Source organism: Hemicordylus capensis, chromosome 4 (assembly GCF_027244095.1).
Source record: "Hemicordylus capensis ecotype Gifberg chromosome 4, rHemCap1.1.pri, whole genome shotgun sequence".
NCBI classification, from domain to species: Eukaryota; Metazoa; Chordata; class Lepidosauria; order Squamata; family Cordylidae; genus Hemicordylus; species Hemicordylus capensis.
Genome location: NC_069660.1, coordinates 179,093,110 through 179,112,696, shown reverse-complemented (window position 1 = coordinate 179,112,696; position 19,587 = coordinate 179,093,110).

The following is a 19,587-nucleotide window of genomic DNA, read 5'->3' as shown; positions in this document are numbered from 1 at the left end:
TCCTGCTAAACCCATTATTTTATTTTCAGAAGAAAAGCTTAGAATCAGAATGTTTAGTTTGCTTGAAAAGTTTCCAAACAAAGGCCTGGGAAGCAAATCCCTTAGGAAATACTGTGGTTTTCAGAATTCATCCTTGTCAGTGGAAAAAATGTAATGACTTTCTTTCAATTTGAAAATTAAAACATACTCATAAAGGGACTGGAAAGTATAGAGATTTATAGATTATTCTTACATGCAAAAGGACTACATGACCTGTGAAGTCAGCAGCTGACTTCTAAAAAAAAACAACCCAAAGAGGTATGCTATGGACTAAAGGTTGCCAGGTCTCAGGGACTGACCTGCAATTTCAGGGTTTTAGCCCCCTTGGTTTCCAGGAGGAATAAAATCTCAGGGTGAGGGGACAGACAGAGCCAAAGGTTAGGGGGCAGGGGGCAAGATATATTCTGCTTGGCTTGCTGAGAGCTTTTGCTATTGACTCCACCCCAAGTCCACTGGACCATTCCTGAGCCATCGGACATAGCCAAGTTCTGCTCCTTGGCCCACTAGGTGTCAACTTCTTTCTCCACCATGCTCCTCTGCCAACCTTCCATGTACCAGATTTATCTTCTCCCTGATCCCTCCCTGAGGATGTGAAGACATAGGCAACCCCAGTTGTGTTTATTCAGTGAGGACTGACACAGGAACACACACTGTCCATTTCTCTATTACTTCACTGTTCTAGGCCGTGTAACTTTTGTTGGAGATGGGTTCTAGTGCATCGATCTTTCACACCAACTATCCTAATGACCACTAGGAGCACTGGGAGTAGAGGTAGTTAGTGAGGGTCCCCTTACCTGTCCCTGCTTTACCTCTACTTTATGACCCCTGCCTAATCCTCAAGTATTTCCTGTAGTGAATCAGTCCTACTTCCTTTCTCCTCAGAGAGCAGATGGGAGCATCTCTCCCTCTCCCCTCCTGTTCATTATGTAGCTCATAGTTAGGATAGGTCTTTCCTATCTCAAATGTACTTAACCTAATAAACCTTATTTACTTTATACTGCACGACAATCTCCATGCTTGTTCTTGACTAACTGCAACAATAAGGCTCTGGACTACTTTGTAACTGGAGTGGGCAGCTTCCTCTTGGTGCTTTGCTAAGCTATCACAAATTACAACTTTGACACCTTCTTTACTGGCCCTGTTTCTAGGCTTCTTACAGCAGCCAGATACATTGACATTTAATGGCTGAAGCTTTTTCTACCACTTTCCTCGATGCCAGGAAGATTTATTTCTTACATAGCTGTGCCTTTGTCATGTACACCAAGGTTATTCTTAATGTTCTAGGGTACCTTGGGGTTCCATGGCTGAAGCTTTTTCTACCACTTTCCTCGATGCCAGGAAGATTTATTTCTTACATAGCTGTGCCTTTGTCATGTACACCAAGGTTATTCTTAATGTTCTAGGGTACCTTGGGGTTCCATAGAAATGATAAGGTAGGGATTGCTCAATGAGAAGAACCCTCTTCAGACAACGCGGATATTCACACAAGCAGCCCAACCCAGGCTAGGCCAGCTTGGGTTGCTTGCATGGAGCACCAGGATCACTCCTGATCCCGGTGCTTCCGCCCCCACTAGACTGACTTTTTAACCTGGCATTTAAGGTAAGGGTAAGTTGTGCCATCAAGCCGAGGTTAAACAAATCTGTGATTCATTTAACCTTGGCAGGAGATTGTGAGCATGATTGCCGTCAGGTTAAAAGGCTTCTCCTGGCTTGCCGCCATTTCTGCCAGCGAGCCGGCAGTGGACGGAGTGGAGCAGCCAAGCTGAATGTGGCAGCTGCTCTAATGAGAGTAGCCGCTGCACTCATGGCGCAGGTCACTCTGGGATGCGCGGGGTGGGTGGGTGTAGTCCTCCCACTCCCAGATTTTGCCTTCACCACACCACTGCTCATGTGGGTGTGCAGCACAGTGAAGGCAAAGACACCGCTACTTGTCTGCTGGGGAAGGCAGGAGCTTGCCTGCCTTTCCCAGCAGACGTGTCTTTGCTCCTGCGTTCCCCACAGATCTCCATGAGTGGCGACGTGAGGTTGTGTGCACGACCTCATTACATTGCACCTGAATCCAATGTCTGTGCACAGGTACATGTTTTTTTGTGAATGGCTGTACCTGCATTCATCTTAAATGTGAACCTGGGTTCAGGCCCCTCAGATGCATGATACAGGTGCAACATAATGAGGTCGTGCACACAACCTCACATCGCCACTCACGGAGATCTGTGGGGAACACAGGAGCAAAGACACGTCTGCTGGGAAATGCAGGCAAGCTCCTGCCTTCCCCAGCAGACAAGCAGCGGTGTCTTTGGAAGTGTACTGGTGCACCTGGGTTCAGCCTATCGTGTGAATAGCTGTACCTCCAAACAGTTCTGTACCTGTGCTAACTGTACACAGATTGTATGAGTATGGAACATAACATGTAAATAGGGCTATTATAAGCAATGGAGAATAGCTTGCCCACTTACTACCCATTTTTCTCTGCACTGCAAAATCTGGGTGGGTGTTGGATGAGTTTAGGGCACCCTCTCAGTTCATGTGGGGCAGCCATGAGACCCAAACAGTGTGTCCAGTGCCCCAGGTGAATTGATTGTGTGCTATAGAATATGTCCCAGAACCTTCTGCAATACACAGGAATTCCATGCAGATGTGTAGGAGTTCTCAGCGGGCAAGCTGATGTGTAAAATGTTCCCTAAAGGCAAAGTTTGAAAAACAGCAACTTAAGAAGATGGTTACTCAGTGATCAGTACCAGTAATGTGGCCAAAAACATACGTGCTCCTGAAGAATAATCATCTGTTGTTTTGAAATGCAGGCATTGATGGTCCACTTGTCTTCCTTAAATGATGCTACTGACCATTATGCTAATCCACATATAGGACAATAAATTTTAGGACAATAAATTTTTAATTGAACCAACAAACTACCAAATTATACAGTATGTTACTAAAGCACAATTATATACAAAGGAGTTGTTTTTACATCATATACAGAGAGAGAGAGAGAGAGAGAGAGAGAGAGAGAGAGAGAGAGAGGTTTATATGCATGGAGTTGGTGACCAGCAGTGAGGTAGAGTATATGTAGGCAGTGCTGTGTAAGGGCAAAGATTTCTAAACATATCAGGTTATCAGAGGGTTTAGATCCAGTGTCCATTTCCACAATTTTTCCCATTGCTGTTTGGAGGAGATAGATTTGTCTTTTTGTACATAACCATATAGACTTTTCCAGAAGAAATTTACCATCTTGTCCACATGGATCTCCCGATTGTATTTTTCCTCCCCGTTGCTATGTAGGAGCATTGCATAAATGACATACAGATTTACTAGCTTGATTACAAGTAGGGGAACTTTCCAGTTCCCTAGTATGGGACTACCCGTTCCATCCCGTTTCCTTGAGGGCTTTTTACTGGGACCTCGAAAAGAGGTTCTATCGATCAAACCCGAGGCCAGTTCTTCCCATGTCCCACATACAGGGCTTTGAAGAGAGGGGAGAGGTAGATGTTTGATGAGAGGTCATGACAGAGAAAAGAAACCTGACACCTAGTATATTTATCATCAAATATAAAGCACTACCTTATCTTTTGTTTCCCCACACAGTTGTCAAAAGCAAAATATAAAAAGCAGCTGTGAGCTGCAGAACTGGTCCCCTTCAGGGCAATATGAGTTTTAGACATGTATGTATATCTTGTCAAGAGGAGAGTTTGTGCTGCCCTCCCCCTGCAAACAATGCAAGTCACTGAACTGCTCCTAACTGTTCCTTCACCTTTGACATGGTAGTAAAAACTAATTAACCAGCCCAAGAGGTTTTGTTTTAACAGGTGAGGGAACATGAACATTGTAGCACTTGGTTTGGGCAGAACAGTGCAAACAAATAGACCTTCCTAATTTTAGGATATCATTCATGTGCAAATGCAAAGGAATCCTGCCTCCTTCTCACTAAGCTTCATGGGGACTGAAACTCACCAGTGGGCTTAAAGGCACAAAATAGTGAAATTCCGGCTTTACCAGACGTCCATCTAGTCCTATGCAACATTAAATATGTCTAAAGTCATTGCTTTCACTGGTTTTAGGCAGTTGACACTGTGGTTTTCTTTGGTAGACTACAGGAGGGGTTTACCATGGCCTCCTTCCACACAGTAGGAGATGATGCCTTTCAGCATCTTCTTACATCACTGCTGCCCAATATAGTAGCAGTTGGGATTCGAACTGGCAACCTTCTGCTTGTTAGTCAAGCATTTCCTCACTGCGCCACTTAAAGTTGCACACCATAGGTACATCATTGGAAAGTATCACTTGGAGGCACCTTCTACTGTTACATTTTAGCAGCATGGGAACTGCTGCAGCATGGCTCCTTACTGGGCCACTCTGTAATGTTAGAAGTTCAGGGTCATTTGAAAGAACCCCATGCTGCAGCTTCTTCCTATATCAGTGTTGCCTCTCCCTAAAAATGGAGCCATGCTGGCACGAGAAGGAGCTGCAGTGCAACCTTCTTTGCATGTGACCTCAGGCATCAAACGACTTTATCAAGAAGGGGACAGGAAGGCGCTGTGCAGCTGGTGACCACAGAGCCCTGTGGTTGCCTTTGGAAGAATACAGGTGGGGTTCACCATTGTCATCTCCTACACAGTATGAGATAATGACCTTCAGCATCTTCCTATATTGCTGCTGCCCAATATAGGTGTTTCCCATAGTCTGGGATACATACCAGCAGGGATTCGAACCGGCAACCTCTGGCTTGCTAGTCAAGTCATTTCCCCACTGTGAAGGGGCCCTCTGTAAATGATCATCTGTTTTCAACAACTCTCAAACAGTGTATTCTCGTCACTTTTCTTTCTTCGGTAAGGAACAGAATGGACCCTTTCCTGTACAGACAACAAGAAGGTGGGAAGTGAGATAGAAGATCTTTTTCTCTTCTTTGTCTACCAGTTCTCAGCACCAGAAGCGGCTTCCTCCATAAACCAAATTGCTTGAGAAAGCACACATAAGAAATACAAATGTTATCCAATGATCAGGCTTTCCTCAGAGATGAAGAGGGAACTCCCAATGTTCAGCCAGTGATTTAAGCACAGGACCACACAGATTGTTGGGAGTGGTGAGATCAGTTACACAGAAGGATAAGGCGATAAATTTCCCATGGCTATCACACACTGTCTGCTACACCTGGCCTCAGCAGAAGTTCTGGGAGATGTTGATCAGTTTTGCTAATGTTGGTAGAACATGTTTCTTATCTAAGGAACAAAAGAATTTGGCCAACTGCATGGGGAGTGTCAGGGCGTGAGCATGCAGACTGAGAGACGAAGCAGCTCCAAGATGAATTCAGCGGAGTAAATAAATGTATAACTGAGTTCAGAAACTAGCAAATTGGTTTTAGGTCATTTTGTCCATGGCTTCATGATAAAAGTTAGCTGTTCTTTTTAGAGCAAATGCAGGAAAGTACAGAGCAAGAGAAAAGGTAAAACAGACATAGCCAATGTCAGCAATTGGAGAGGGTTGGGAACTTTCCAGGGCCAAAACCTATTAAGGGGGCATCAAAAACTAGCATGTCATTTTGCACTTCAAATACAACTGGTCCCCACCAAGTAAAAACATGCACCAGATTCCCCTGTGGTGATACTGGGAGCTCTGGGATATTATTTTACTTCGGGTGAGGCCTGGTGTTCAGGAATATACATTGTATCTGACCTGATCTGGCCTGAGTCACCTGAGAGCAGTTTCAGAGGGCTCCTCAATTCACTCACCCACCTCTGCCCCTCCACCCAAGATAAAGGGGGCAAATTGCTTATTGTCTTACCAAAACTTGGAGCTGACTCAGAAAGCAGGTCCTTTACATTTGCTACAACCATTGGTTGATGCAGAAGGAACCTTATATCTCCTGAAATTGAGGGTTGGGAGACCTTCGGGAACATAGTTTAGAGAGGCACAGGTGAATGAGGAGGGAAAGGAAGACTGCCAAAAATCCCTCTTGTGTAATGGAAAACACTGGTGCATCCATGCAACATTAGTCTCAATGTCAGCCATAAAATTCCATGATACAAAAAAAGTTAAATACTGCATAAAACACACTAATATGTCGTTTAAACAGGAAAAATTATATTCTCTTGTTAATATATCTCTGATTCCAAACAGAAATGAATGGGTGCCATTTCATCAAAAAGTCTGGCTGGCTATACAATTTTAAAGCAATTGATGTTAGTATGTGGTGGAAAAGCAGGACTTTTAGTACAGATTGTTTTGCCAGATTCGATCTGCAATTGGTATGCCTAGTGTGTTCACTCATTATTATTTTTTTAATGCCTTTATCACTTTCTAGGTTAATCAAACTTTAAAAAATCTCTGACAAGATTCCTTTCTGACTACTGGATTCATTTCATGTAACAGCATTTCAAACATTGTTAATTAAGAAGTCAATTTTCCTCTGATTATATTCTGCATGATAGAACTTCTGAACTGAAAGTACTGAAACCACTGTGCAGAGATGCCATTCAGTTCCGCTTTTAATTCATTCATCGAGAGATACCAATTATGCTGTATTACATCATTCAACCTCAACACATCTGGTATAATCTAATTCCTGGTATCTCCTTCAGGATGAAACCCTTTATGAAATGTGAAAAATTAGAGAAATGATATCAGGGGTGGGGGGCTAAGTCTTCCTCTGAGATTTTCCCAATTCATAGTTGTATTAATTAAGAGAGGAGAGCTGGTCTTGTGGTAGCAAGCATGAATGGTCCCCCTAGGTAAGCAGGGTCCACCCTGGTTGCATTTCAATGGGAAACCACATGTGAGCACTGTAAGATATTCCCCTCAGGGGATGGAGCTGCTCTGGGAAGAGCAGCAGGTTTCAAGTTCCCTCTCCAGCTTCTCCAAGATAGGGCTGAGAGAGATTCCTGCCTGCAACCATGGAGAAGCCGCTGCCAGTCTGTGTAGCCAGCACTGAGCTAGATAGACCAATGGTCTGACTCTGTATACAGCAGCTTCCTATGTTCCTACGTTCCTAATTTTAACTGATTTGGGTGAGTTTCTTTCACTGGGGCAAATGCCAAATGGTGCTGTAACCCATTAAACTACCAGGAGCACAAAGGTGACATCTGCTACAGGTTGGTTGGCCCCTACACTAACTAATCCAGAAAGACTGGACAACTGGAAACCTTTCAGTTCAGTTCAGGGCATGGACTGAACTGTTAGTTAGGCACTACAGAGCTCAGACCAGGTCAGAGACAAGATTCCTACGCTACTGGTTGGATGAGGATTGGTGAAGGCCAAGTCTAATTACTATTGCTTCTTCCTAGAATTTTCCTGGTCCTGGAAATCTGGTGATACAAGAGAGCCAATCCTGTACTGCTGCTTGGTATAAAGCTTCCAGATCTAAGAATAAAGATGCATGCTTGATTGCTATCCACACTGCAGTTAACACAGCTATACATATAGGAAGAATGGGAAGTGACAGCTGTTGGGGGGAGCCCTGAATTGTTTGCTCTGCCCTCTCCCCTTCAAGAGACCACCTGGATGCATAATGGTAAAGAGACCACCTGGGAGTTATTCACACATGGCTTTATGCCCCGGGATATCCAAAGAGCAGATTTGAGACAGTTTAATTCAGGGGATTAGATGGACCGTCAACAGAGCTGTTGGCTCCTCCCTGCATTCCCTGTGATCTTTCTCCTGTGTGTGATCCCAAAACTTGCTCAGGGATTTTTATCCAGCCAATCACATCCCAGGTGGAGGCAGCTGCGGAAGACCTGTTTCTTCTTTTTTGTTGGTTTGACAGTCGTAGTTTGACAACCATATTTCAGCAAGATTGACTAGGCTCAGAAAAGCAGAAGAAAAAGCCTACATTTCTCATTCCCAATCATGCGTGCTTTGATTCAAGAATTTATTTTCTTTTTTCCTCTCCTTCTGGACTGCGGGAAGGCAGGTGAGAGAGAAAGGGAGGGGAGGGGAAAGTGAGGGGGCTCATTGCAAGAGAAGGAGCCAATTCTGTCAAACTCCTTTAGCAGAAGATCGGCAAGACAAATTGCCAAGCAGCGGCCTCTGCTGACACTTGGCATTCCGTTAATAATACCCAGCAAACGTTTTAAAACACACACGCCAAAGTGTGGTTCTGGGGAAAAAAATCCCAATGATCAGCACTGGCCCATCCACACATTGCTGATAAACTTTGGGGCATAACAGAAGCCTCGGGTTTTGAGTTTTTTCAAAAGCCGCTGGAAATAGAGGATTTGTTTGAACCGTACATACTTTGGGCTAAGCCAGAATGTGCAGCCTGGATTCGGGGGGGTGGGGGGGGGCAGAGTCTTATCTGTACTGGTCTCTGATAGCCTGCAGGGACATTGGGGTAAATGCAGAATATGTGGACTGGCACACTCCATTCCGGAGGAGATTTGAAGTAAAAGCCCTGTGTGTAAAGCCTCCTGGTGGAAAAGGCATGAGCCTAAGGGCAAGAGCACAAGGGCTCTCATCCTGAGCTCTCAGCCTGTGAGAAACAGCCTGTGACCTGAGATTTGCACGGCCATGAGAAAACTTTTAAAACTTTGCCTTTTTAAATTCTGCCCACCTGTGGGAGCTGATCTTTCGTATGTGCCTAGAGCTTTCCTAGACAGCAGGATTGACCGCAGGCCCCCACAAATGATGCAAAAAGTCAATTTTTTAAAACCCCAGATATAAATTGGGCTGCACTCTAATGCGCAGTGAAAACCGTGAATTGTGTGTGAAGTGCTCCCTGATAGCTCGCAGGGACTTCGAGGTAAATCTGGACAACATGTGAATGCACCCCCTTCATTCCAGAGGAGATGCAGGTTAAAAGCTAGGTGTGGAAAACTTCCTGGGAAAGCAGGGAACTGGGGGTAGTTTGGGGGCAGCTATTTCTTGGGTGGTGGGCAGAGAGAGATATGGCAGTAGGAATTTCAGCAGGTTGTTACAGGTGGTGGTGGTCGAGGCAACTGAGGACTATTCCTTTTTCCAGCTCTGCTCCCAACCCTGCAGCTCCAGGGAGTTCTGAGAACACTCCCTCAAGGATCTGGGTTCTTCTGCTGAATGTGAGGTCAATAAATGCAGAAACATCTCTCATCCATGATTTGTAAATGAGCATGCTGACCTGGTATGTGTGACTGGCCCTGGTTGGGTGAGTTCAGTGGAGTGTGTCTCTCCCAGCTCTGCCCTCCAGGTTTCATGATCCTATAGCAGCCCTGCCTTGATGATCAAGGAGGTAGGGGTGTGCATGAACCAGAACTGGCAGTTGGGTTTGAATTTGAATTGAATTCGAACTAAAACAGCATGCTGTTGAACCAGTTCGGTCGGGGTCCATTTGACTGAACCAGTTCAGCAGTTCAGCTATACTTGTAAAGGGGAATCTGATGTAGGGGTGTGCATGGAACCATGGAAGCACGGTCCGGTGCCAGTGGGGGTCTCCCTTTAAGGGCGGGTCGCACTTACCCCTCCTACCGCTTCTCCCCACCCCCGCTGGTGCTCTGTTTGTTTTTTTAAATGTTCTTGGGGTGGCAGCGTTCCTCCCTGCCACCCCTGCCCCCGTTGTTGGCCAGAAGGACGGGAAGTAGCGATCACATGTGCGCCCGCAGGGGGCAAGGGTGGCAGGGAAGAATGCTGCCACTCCATAAACATTTCGAAAAAATGGAGCACCGGCAGGGGGAAAGTGGTGGGAGGGGTAAGTGCAGCCCCCCCCCTTAAAGAACCCCCCCCCCCAGCGCCAGACCTCCAGACCGGGCCACGTTCAGACCGGTTCTTGCACATCCCTAATTTGATGAGGATCCCCCTTTACAAGTAAAGGCATGGGAAACTCTACAAAGTGGCAGCCGGGCAGTGGCAACTCCCTAACGTAAACTGCTTACCAACCAGTGCAGCTTCCAGCACTGCCACTCCCCCCGCCCAGCGCTGCCCAAGTGGTTGCAGCCTCTGCAGATGCCCGAAGGCCATTTGTGTTGCCTCTGTGCATGTATAGAGGCCACTGCCACTGCCGCATGGGGAGCTTGGTAAACACGAATCACCATACGCTTGGGCAGCACCAGGGGGCAAGCAGTGGCAATTGTGCCAGCTGTTAAGCGCTTTACGTAACTCCCTCCCCTTCCCTCCAATGCTGTACCGGTTTACTTTAAACCAGGCTTGGTTCAGTTTGATCAAGGACTGAATCGTCCTGGTTCAGTTTGCAATCAAGCCGCCAAACCGGCCAAGTTCAAGGCGAACCCGTTCAGAATCAAACAGTTTGTGCACACCCCTATGTGGAGGAGGAATTACAGTCATCTATCATGAGTCCATTCCCCGCTCCAGATACCCCGTTAGGCAATATCAACATTTTGAGTGTTTGCCCCTGTGGGTGGGCCTACGAGATATGATAGGGATTCTGTTGGTGTTCCAACCATCCTGCTGCACCTCAGTCTCTCAGCCTGAGCTGGTGGAGGTGGTTTCAGAGGTGGTGTTGGGTTCTCTTAGGCTTATTGTCTTGGGGGATTCAATGTCCATGCTGAGGTCTCCTCTAGTAGGAGAGGCTCTGAACTTCATGGCCACCATGACAACCATGGGCCTATCTCAACTAATATTGGGTCCTACTCACATGGCACAACATATGCTGGATCTGGTTTTTGCCAACCAGGAACTGAATGATCTGCAGGTAGGGGAATTTGATATAATTATGGTCCACCCACAAAGGCTTATGGATCTCCTCAGTTTCCAGACAGCCCTTGGGGAGTTCCCAGTGTCCAGAACTGGTGACTCTGTCAAGGCCCTGGTGAATCTCTGGAATATGGAGACAGCCTGAGCTATTGACATGGTCGCTCCTAAATGTCCTCTGGCTTGGAGGAGCCTGTTCCATTCCTTGATTCTCCTTGAAGCTTAGGGCAATGAAACAACTTGGATGATGGCTAGAGCAACACTGGAGGAAGACCCAAAAAGTATCTGACTGAACATGGGCTAGAGCCCATTTTAGGGACTACTCTGGCAGTGGGGGTGGCAAAGAAACATTTTTTCCCCACCTCCACTGCATCTGCCCAGTGTATGCCAGAGGAGCTGTTTTGTGTGGCAAAGTCAGTGCTTCACACAGGCTTCTGTGTGACAGGAGATGAACCATCAGCAGCCTGCTATGACCAGTTTGTTTGTCACATCACAGATAAAGTCACTCACATCCGTGCACCAGGATTTTGTAAGTTTCAGGAGATGTGCCTTGGCAACCATCTGGTCCAACTGTGATGGATTATTTTGAGTTAATGCAGCCTGAGGAAGTGGACAAAAGCCTAGGCAGTGTACGGGCAACATCATGCACTCTGGATCCTTGTCCTTCATGGTTAGTAAAATCTGCCAGGGAAGGAATAGGTAGATAGTTGGAGCCAATTATTAATGTTTCATTAAGAGAAGGCAAAATGTCATCGAGCCTCAAGCAGGCAGTGGTAAGACCACTATTTTAAAAAGCCCTCCCTTGATTCTACCAACCTGGGTAACTATCGGACTTTTTCCAATCTTCCCTTTTTAAGCACAGTGATAAAGTGTGTGGTGTCTGTGCAGTTGCAAAGGGTTTGGATGATATGGATTATCTAGACCCTTTTCAATCAGGCTTTTGCCCTAGGTTTGGGACTGAAACTGCCTTGGCCTCCCTGGTAGATGACCTACGACAGGAGATAGATAGGGGGAGGGTATCCCTGTTGGTTCTGCTGGACCTCTCAGCAGCATTCAATACCATCAACCATAGTATCTTTTTGGACTGCTTCTCAGGTATAGGGTTAGGGGATGGTGCATTGAAGTGTTTCTGGTCTTTTCTTAGGGGGAGGTTCCAGAAGGTGGTGCTGGGGGACCTCTGCTTGACTCCTTGCCCTCTGGCCTATGGGGTCCCACAAGGCTCTGTATTGTGCCCCATGCTGTTTAATATCTTCATAAAATCACTGGGAGAGGTCATCAGGAGGTTTGGACTGAAGTGTCATCAATATACAGATGCACTCAGCTTTCTCTGATATCAGATCCTATGGAAGCAGTGGAAGTACTGAACCGGGGGCTGGAGGCAGAGATGGACTGGAAGTGGGCTAGCAAACTGAGTTTAAATCCAGAAGATGAAGGTGCTGCTGGTCATTGGAAAAGTAAATCGGGATAGGGTGATTCAACCAACTCTGGATGGGGTTCTACTCTCCTTGAAAGAACAAGTGCACAGCTTGGGGGTGTTGCTGGACCTGGTTCTGCTTTTGGATGCTCAGGTGGAGACAGTGGCCAGGGGTGTCTTGGCTAGAGCACCAGCTGCATTCCTTTCTTGAGAAGGCAAATCTGGCCACGGTTACCCATGCCTTAGTTACATTGCAGCTAGATTACTGCGATATACTCTTCGTGGGGTTGCCCTTGAAGAATATTCAGAAACTTCAGTTGGTGCAGAATGCAGATGCCAGGGTTCTCTCTGGAACTGCTTGCTCATAACATATTACACCTATTTTGAAAGAGCTGCCTGGCTGCCAGTTTGTTTCCAGATCTAGTTCAAGGTGCTGGTAATTACCTTTAAAGCCCTTAATGATTTGGGCCCTGGATACCTGAAGGACCACCTACTCCCAAGGGTTCCTGCCCACCCAACAGGGTCATCAAACGGGTCTTTGCTCCGTGTGCTGACATTGAGATAGGTTAAATTGTTGTTCACACAGGACAAGGCCTTCTCTGTTATTGCCCCCAGGCTCTGGAATGTTCTCCCAGTGAATGTCTGCTCTGACATCTGTGGCTGCTTTAAAAAACTACTAAAAGCCTTCTAATTTGTTCAGGCTTTTGCCCCTTAGGGCTGCAAGGTCCCTCAGCTCTCCTGCTTCTTTTTGTCTTTTTTATGGTTGTTTTTTGTGTGCTCTATGGTTTTTACCGTTTAACTGATTTTAAGGTTTAAATGTGGTTTTTATGGAATGTTATTGTATTTTAACTTTTGTAAACTGCCTTGGGCTGCCTTATGAAAAGCGATATAAAAATTGAACAATAAATAAATATTTTAAAGCTCAATATATTATTTATCTTCAAAACTTCTTGCAGCAAAAATTCAATTGTGTTATGCAAAAATAACCACATTTGCAAAAGAGAGGTTAATATCCCTGCTCATGACTGAAGAGCACTTCTGTGATTCTGTAAGTGTCTAATAACACTTATAAAGCTTTGCTGTTTTTTTAATGAAGTAAAGTTTGAAGGTCATTTTAGTCTGTGGTTTTTGCCAATGTAAAGACAAGGAATAACTCAGTTTCCAGTTAATAATTTGTTATGATTTATTTCTCTTTAACAGGTGAAAAATTGATCATGATGTTTACCCTTGCTGAAGACATATTTGTATAATAGTATTTCAACCAAAGTCACACATATTCTCCTTTAAAAGATTCCTTCAGCTAAAGCATACCTACTAAGCCAAGCCGTTACTCTCTGTGACCAATCAAGCTGAACATAGCCCAGTTATATTCTGTGGCTTCCCTGGATGCCTGACAGCTGCCTTGTTTTTGCAGTCAACGTCAGACAGCAAAAACAGGACATTTAGAGAGCTCCCGTTGAGACATTTGTCTGATGGACTGCACTCACCTGGGTGGATGACAAATTGTGCAGTATGCCTGCACGATTGAATTCAGCAGGATAGAATCCCAAGTGACTGCGCTTCCGTTTATCATTCAAATATTTTGATCTCTCTTTTTCATGCTTGCATTTTGGATCCGAGAATCCTGACCCTCCAGCATTTTGAAAGTATTTCTAATACCGCTGTGATTGTTATTTGGGGACAACCAATGACTCCGGGACTTGAACCAGGAACTTCAAAGTTGAGACTAGAGAACCTTTGAGACTGGGGTCTAGTTCTCACTGTGGTTAACAATGTCTGGGCTGAATCATTTCAGATCTCAAGTAGGAGCTCTCCTGAGGGGAGTGACAGTAGCTCAATGGTAAAGCACATGTTTTACATGTACAGAGTCCCAGGTTCAATTCCTGGTATCTCCAGGTTGGAATGAGAAAGATGCTTGTCATGCCTTTAGGCAATAAAGAGCTAGATGGGTGTTCTGATTAAGGGAGCTTCATATTCATTATGAGCCACCTAATGGCGGAGTGGGGAAGCAACCTGCCTAGAGAGCAGGAAGCTGTTGGTTCGAATCCCTACTGGTGCATTTCCCAGAATATGGGAAACTCCTATATCGGGCAGCAGTGCTATAGGAAGGTGCTCATCTCATATTGTGCTGGAAAAGACGATGGTAAACCACTCCTGTATTCTACCAAGAAAACCACATGGTTCTGTGGTCTCCAGGAGTCAACATCGACTCGGCGGCACAGCTTTTCCTTTTTTTCATATCCATTATGAAGAAAGGCTTCTCCACAAAAAGGGCTTCCTGCACACAGAAAATGAGCATACCAGGACTAGGCTAGAATCTGACTCCTTAGCATGCTGCTTTTGTATGTGGAAACTAACAGCTGTTCAAAAGAAGGCACTTTGGCAGATGCAGCTTGTCATGGCGGGGAGAAAACTGCTTGTGGAGAAAGGTCCACACTATTAAAAGGTACACAAGCCCTCTGCTCTTCCAATTTGGGTCACCCCTTTTCTGTTTCCATCCCTAGGGTGGGATGTCTCTGTCCTTTCACTCTACTCTGTGCTCTCCCCAACTCCCAATGCAGGCTGAGAATACAAGGCAAGAATTTCTCCCTCTCTATTTGTAATATACCAATGTGCAAGATAGGGTTTGAATGGAGATGGAAAGCAGGTTGAAGAAGGAGCAGCTGCAGCACTGAGTAAACCTATGTGTTTGTACAGTTCCCAGCTCCCTCTTCCGGATGAGCTGCCCCTCCTAACAAGGAAGCCAAATGCCATGCAATTTGTCACAGAACTGGAAATTGTGTCATGCCCCTCTGCTTGCCAGTTTCTTAATCTCATGCATTTGCTTTAACCAGTTGACAGACAGAGAGTTTTGTAGTGTGCAGTAGTATGTTAGCATCAGGACCTTACTATACTGAAACCGTCTTTACTGATTGCAGGAAAGAGTCAGAACAGGTTGCTAGACTGGCACCTGAGATTTATTTTTATTTTTTATTTTATTATGTAATATTTCAAAATGCTCAGAGCATCTTATGTGGGGCTCCCAGAATTGCACTCTCACTTATCAGGTACATATCCACTAAGCTTCAACAGCGCAAGGGCATCAAGTTGTGGGAGGATGTTATAGCAATCTAAGCACTCTTATTTGGAAATAAGTTCCAGTTTGGTACTTGAAGTAGGATTGGTGTGTGCATATTTGTGTGGCTCAGACAATGACGCTGGTTCAGAATTCAATTTTCAGTTACAATTTCAGCAAATGCTATTGGACCTTGGTTCCCAAATTTGTGGTGCACTAAGAAGAATGACACAAAACGGTCATTGGAATGTAATGGCTCCTTTCCAAAGGTTTTCTACATTGTTCAGTCTCTCATTGCCATCTCAATGCATTTCAGTGGCTATTGGGAAGTGGAAGACTTCTGTTTGGTCATTTGGGAATGATTCTTAATTACCTTTTACACAGTAATCACCCTTAGTTTAATTCATTCCAATGAACATTCAAAAATTCAGTGTATTCCTATTACTATTTGAAAGGGGCCATACTGACTACTCAGCATCATTTTCTTCATAAATACCCCAAATTTGTGTCAGAAATGCCATATGGAAATGGCATCTCCATATCACATCAGTGAGAAAGCCAACAGAAAGCACAACAAATTATTTCAACTGAAATGTTGGGTAAATTACTTATTTGTTAGTTCCATGCTTGAGGCTTCAGACTTGTAGCATATATAGTAATATCTGCTTTTCCTACATGCTACCCATTCCCAGAGGCATATTCTTTCTGTAACATTACCATCATGATGTTGCTACCCAGGAAAGGAAAATGTCATTTCTAATTCCAGAATCACATTTTCAGGAGGCAGCCTCAAAGTGTTATACAACTTGGGTGAACAGGCAAATGGAATTATATTGACCTGGAGTATATAGAATTATTTGGGTTTGTCAGCTTACAAGAAGAAATTGCGATCTTGTCATATTCCACAAATATGGAACAGGTCCTGTCATTAGGTGGTCATCCCTGTGGAGAATAGCCCTCCTCAGACTACCCTGTTTAAATTTTAAATATAAATATAAATTTATACTTGATTTAGAATGTATATACATCATTCTTTGGCTTCTGTGCTTGAAACAAAGGCTGAAAAGAGAAGTAGGCTTTTTTAAAAAACCAAAATATGTGATATTTTTGTATGACCTCATAAAGAATAGTTAAGAGGTTCATTTTATAACCTTCCAGAGAGCACTCTTTCAGTCCCCACCCACTAGGATGTGATCATGTGGGGGATATATTGGGAAGTACGTTTTTTAAAAATATGATCTGACATTTCATTTTAATTATCACCATGTTCCACCATTAAGTATGCTTAAGAAAAATGCTTTCATATGGATCTGCAATTGCTTTCTCACACACCCACTCAGCAGCTAACGAGCCAAAATCACGTATGCATTTTCAAACACTATAATGCTCACTTAAGAATCTTCCCCTGCTACCAATAATGTGTATTATTGTCATTCAAATTCTACTTGCATTACTGCATTATTGGCCCACCCAGTCCACTGCCATTTCCTTCACTGTCCCTACTCTCTGGTGAAATTGTCAAGGTTAGGATAAATCTTTGTCAGTTTCATCCTGTACCCTTCTCTGAAATCTGAGGAACCAGACAAGGTCAGAGGGAATTTGGCAATTTCACCAGCACCTCTTTTTCCCCCTTCCAAAGGGTGTGTGTGTGTGGTGTGGTGTGGTGTGGTGTGGTGTGTGTGTGTGTGTCAGCACCAGTGCATACAGTAATATTTTAATTTTTTTAAAATGAGAAAGTATCCATGAAATTAAAAAGCCTTTCCTCTCATTCTGTCAGCTTTACAGACAGAAGAGAGTGGGGTGATGAAATAAGTGTTTTAATTATTTGGTTAGCCACTTTGACAAGAGTGTCGAACAAATGTGGCAAGAAGCAGCATATAAATCTAAACAACAAAGAAACTCAGACTGTTCATGTGACAGATGCCCATAGTCATGGGAAGGGAAGAGGAATCAGATGGGAGCCACGCCATGTCTGTTAATACTGACCAAAAAGGTATGATTTTATCTCGGAAGAGATAAACGACTTATGATCAGCAGTGGGAGGCACTACAACATGCATCAGCACAGGAGCAGGACTTGCAAGTAGCATTGCAACCATGAAGACCATTACTGAACGCCTGAACAGGCTACAGTGGGTCCAAAATGCATTCTGAATAGAGACTACTCTTCATTCACCACCTATCGTTGCAAATCTGGTTCTTGCTTACTGTGAATAGGTAAATCATTGTCGCTTTGCCTAATAGGAGCCAGAGATATGACAAAAGCACATTAATGTGCCTTTCATGAGTGTTTCCTGAATGGGCAGGTCACCTGCCTGATGGGGTGTCAGTCCAGAGTTTGGCAGACACTAAGATTATTCATATGACTGATAACAATAGCACAGGGGGAGGGCTGGCAGGAAGGCAGGCTCCCATATGCCTCCGCACACGATCAACTTATTTATTTTTACATTTTATATCCCGCTCTTATAGCCCAGAGCGGTGTACTACATACTTAGGTTTCTCCTCACAACAACAACCCTGTGAAGTAGGTTAGGCTGAGAGAGAGTGACTGGCCCAGAGTCACCCAGCTAGTGTCATGGCTGAATGGGGATTTGAACTCGGGTCTCCCCGGTCCTAAACTGGCACTCTAGCCACTACACCACGCTGGCTCCTTAACTTAACTTAACTTAACTTAACTTCTAAGGGTCTGCTGCTGACGTGGCACACGAGCCATGCTGCAGCGAGTCAGAGGAAGAAATGCTCCCACATCCCTCAATGCACCACACTAGGACCATAATGCATTGGAGGAATTCCCCTCATCCAGGCGCTCATGTGCGCTCGTGTGTCAGTGTGCATGCTTGAGTTATCTGTAGCCAACACACACTCTACCAGGTACCTGGGATGAAGAGCACACCTGTATCATTCTATGTAGGTAATAGTGGTGCCAGAGGTAAAAACTTGGGCTGCCTGGAAGCTCTTCAGACAGCAGGCTTTACTGCAAGTTTCGAGCATAATGGATACTCTGATGCAAAAGAGGATTTTTATTTATTTATTTTTAACTCTGGACATAAATCAGGCTAGGTTCCAGTACAGAGAGAAAAACCCCAATCGTGTGTGAATCACACACCCGAATCATGTGCTCTCTGAAATATCATCCAGACTTCAGGGCAAATCTGGCTGATATGTGAACGCATACCCGCTCTCCCAAAATAAAGTCACAGTAAAGTCACCATCTGAAAAGGCTCCTGGCAGGACAGCACCACAATTGGCCTGCGCTTCAAACAAGGAGGCCAAGTGCTTCACAAGAGCAGCCCTACCCTACCAGGGCCATGTAAGCCCCAGTAGGGCTGCTCACATGAACAGCCTTTGTGTATGAGAAACAGCAGCTGGCAGTTTTAAAGGGCCAAAATACACATTATGATGAACACATAGTTTAGCCTCCCTTTATCTTCTTTAAAGCTCAGATAACTTTTTAAAGTACATTAAACCTGTTTCAATAACCTTAATGTAGGTTTGGAGAGAAATTTTGGTCCGGAAAATGACACTAGAAACATTTATCATATATTAGGGAAGAAAATCTAAAGTCTTGGTTCCGAGTTCTTAACACTTATAGAAGGAAACAGGTGCAGGCGCACCATCTTTTGAACTCAAAACCCGTCAGGTGTGGCAGGAAACACACTGTAGGAGCAGACCAAGACCAAAGTCAGCATCTCATAGTGGTTAGAGTATTGGACTAGAACTGGAAAGACACGGGTTCGAATCCCCATTCAACCATGAAACAAGGTGACTCTGGGTCAGTCATGTATCTCTCAGCCTATCCTACCTCACACGGTTGTTGTGAGGATAAAAATACCCACATACATCACTCTGAGCTCCTCAGAGGAAGAGCAGGATATAAATGTAAAAGTAAAGTCACAACAAGCCAGGGGTCAGAAGCCAAGAATCAATCCAATGGGAGAAGGTAAGATCAGAGTCAAAAGCAAGCACGGGATCAGAAGCCAAGGAATCATAAAAGCAGGGAACAGGGAAAGGGCCAATCATGCCCACAAACAAAGTTGCTTCAGCAAGAAACAGAGGCCAAATGAGGCCTTCAGTAGCAGCCAGAGGTACAGCCCCACCCAAACCTGGAAGATCCTTAATCTTAAAGGGCCTGTCTCCTCAATTCCTGGTGTTGGCTCCAGTGGGGCTGAGTGGAGGTTCTGGTGCCTCTCCTTCAACCACCAAGTCTGAGGACAAGGGTAGGCAGCTGTTGAGAGGGTCAGCAGGCACTGGGGACACTGGTGTTGGAGATGGAGACTCCTTGAACCCTTCCTCCTCCCTCCAAGTCCTCTGTGTGAGACCCTGGTGTGTGAGGGTCAGATTCGGGGCTAATGACTGTTTCTTCCACTGAATCTTCAGATTCTGATCCAGGTAGCATGGGGTCAAGCTTGGGGTTCATGACACTCACCAGTCAAACATGCATGGACTGAGTGCCCCCCTAAAGGAGAATCTTT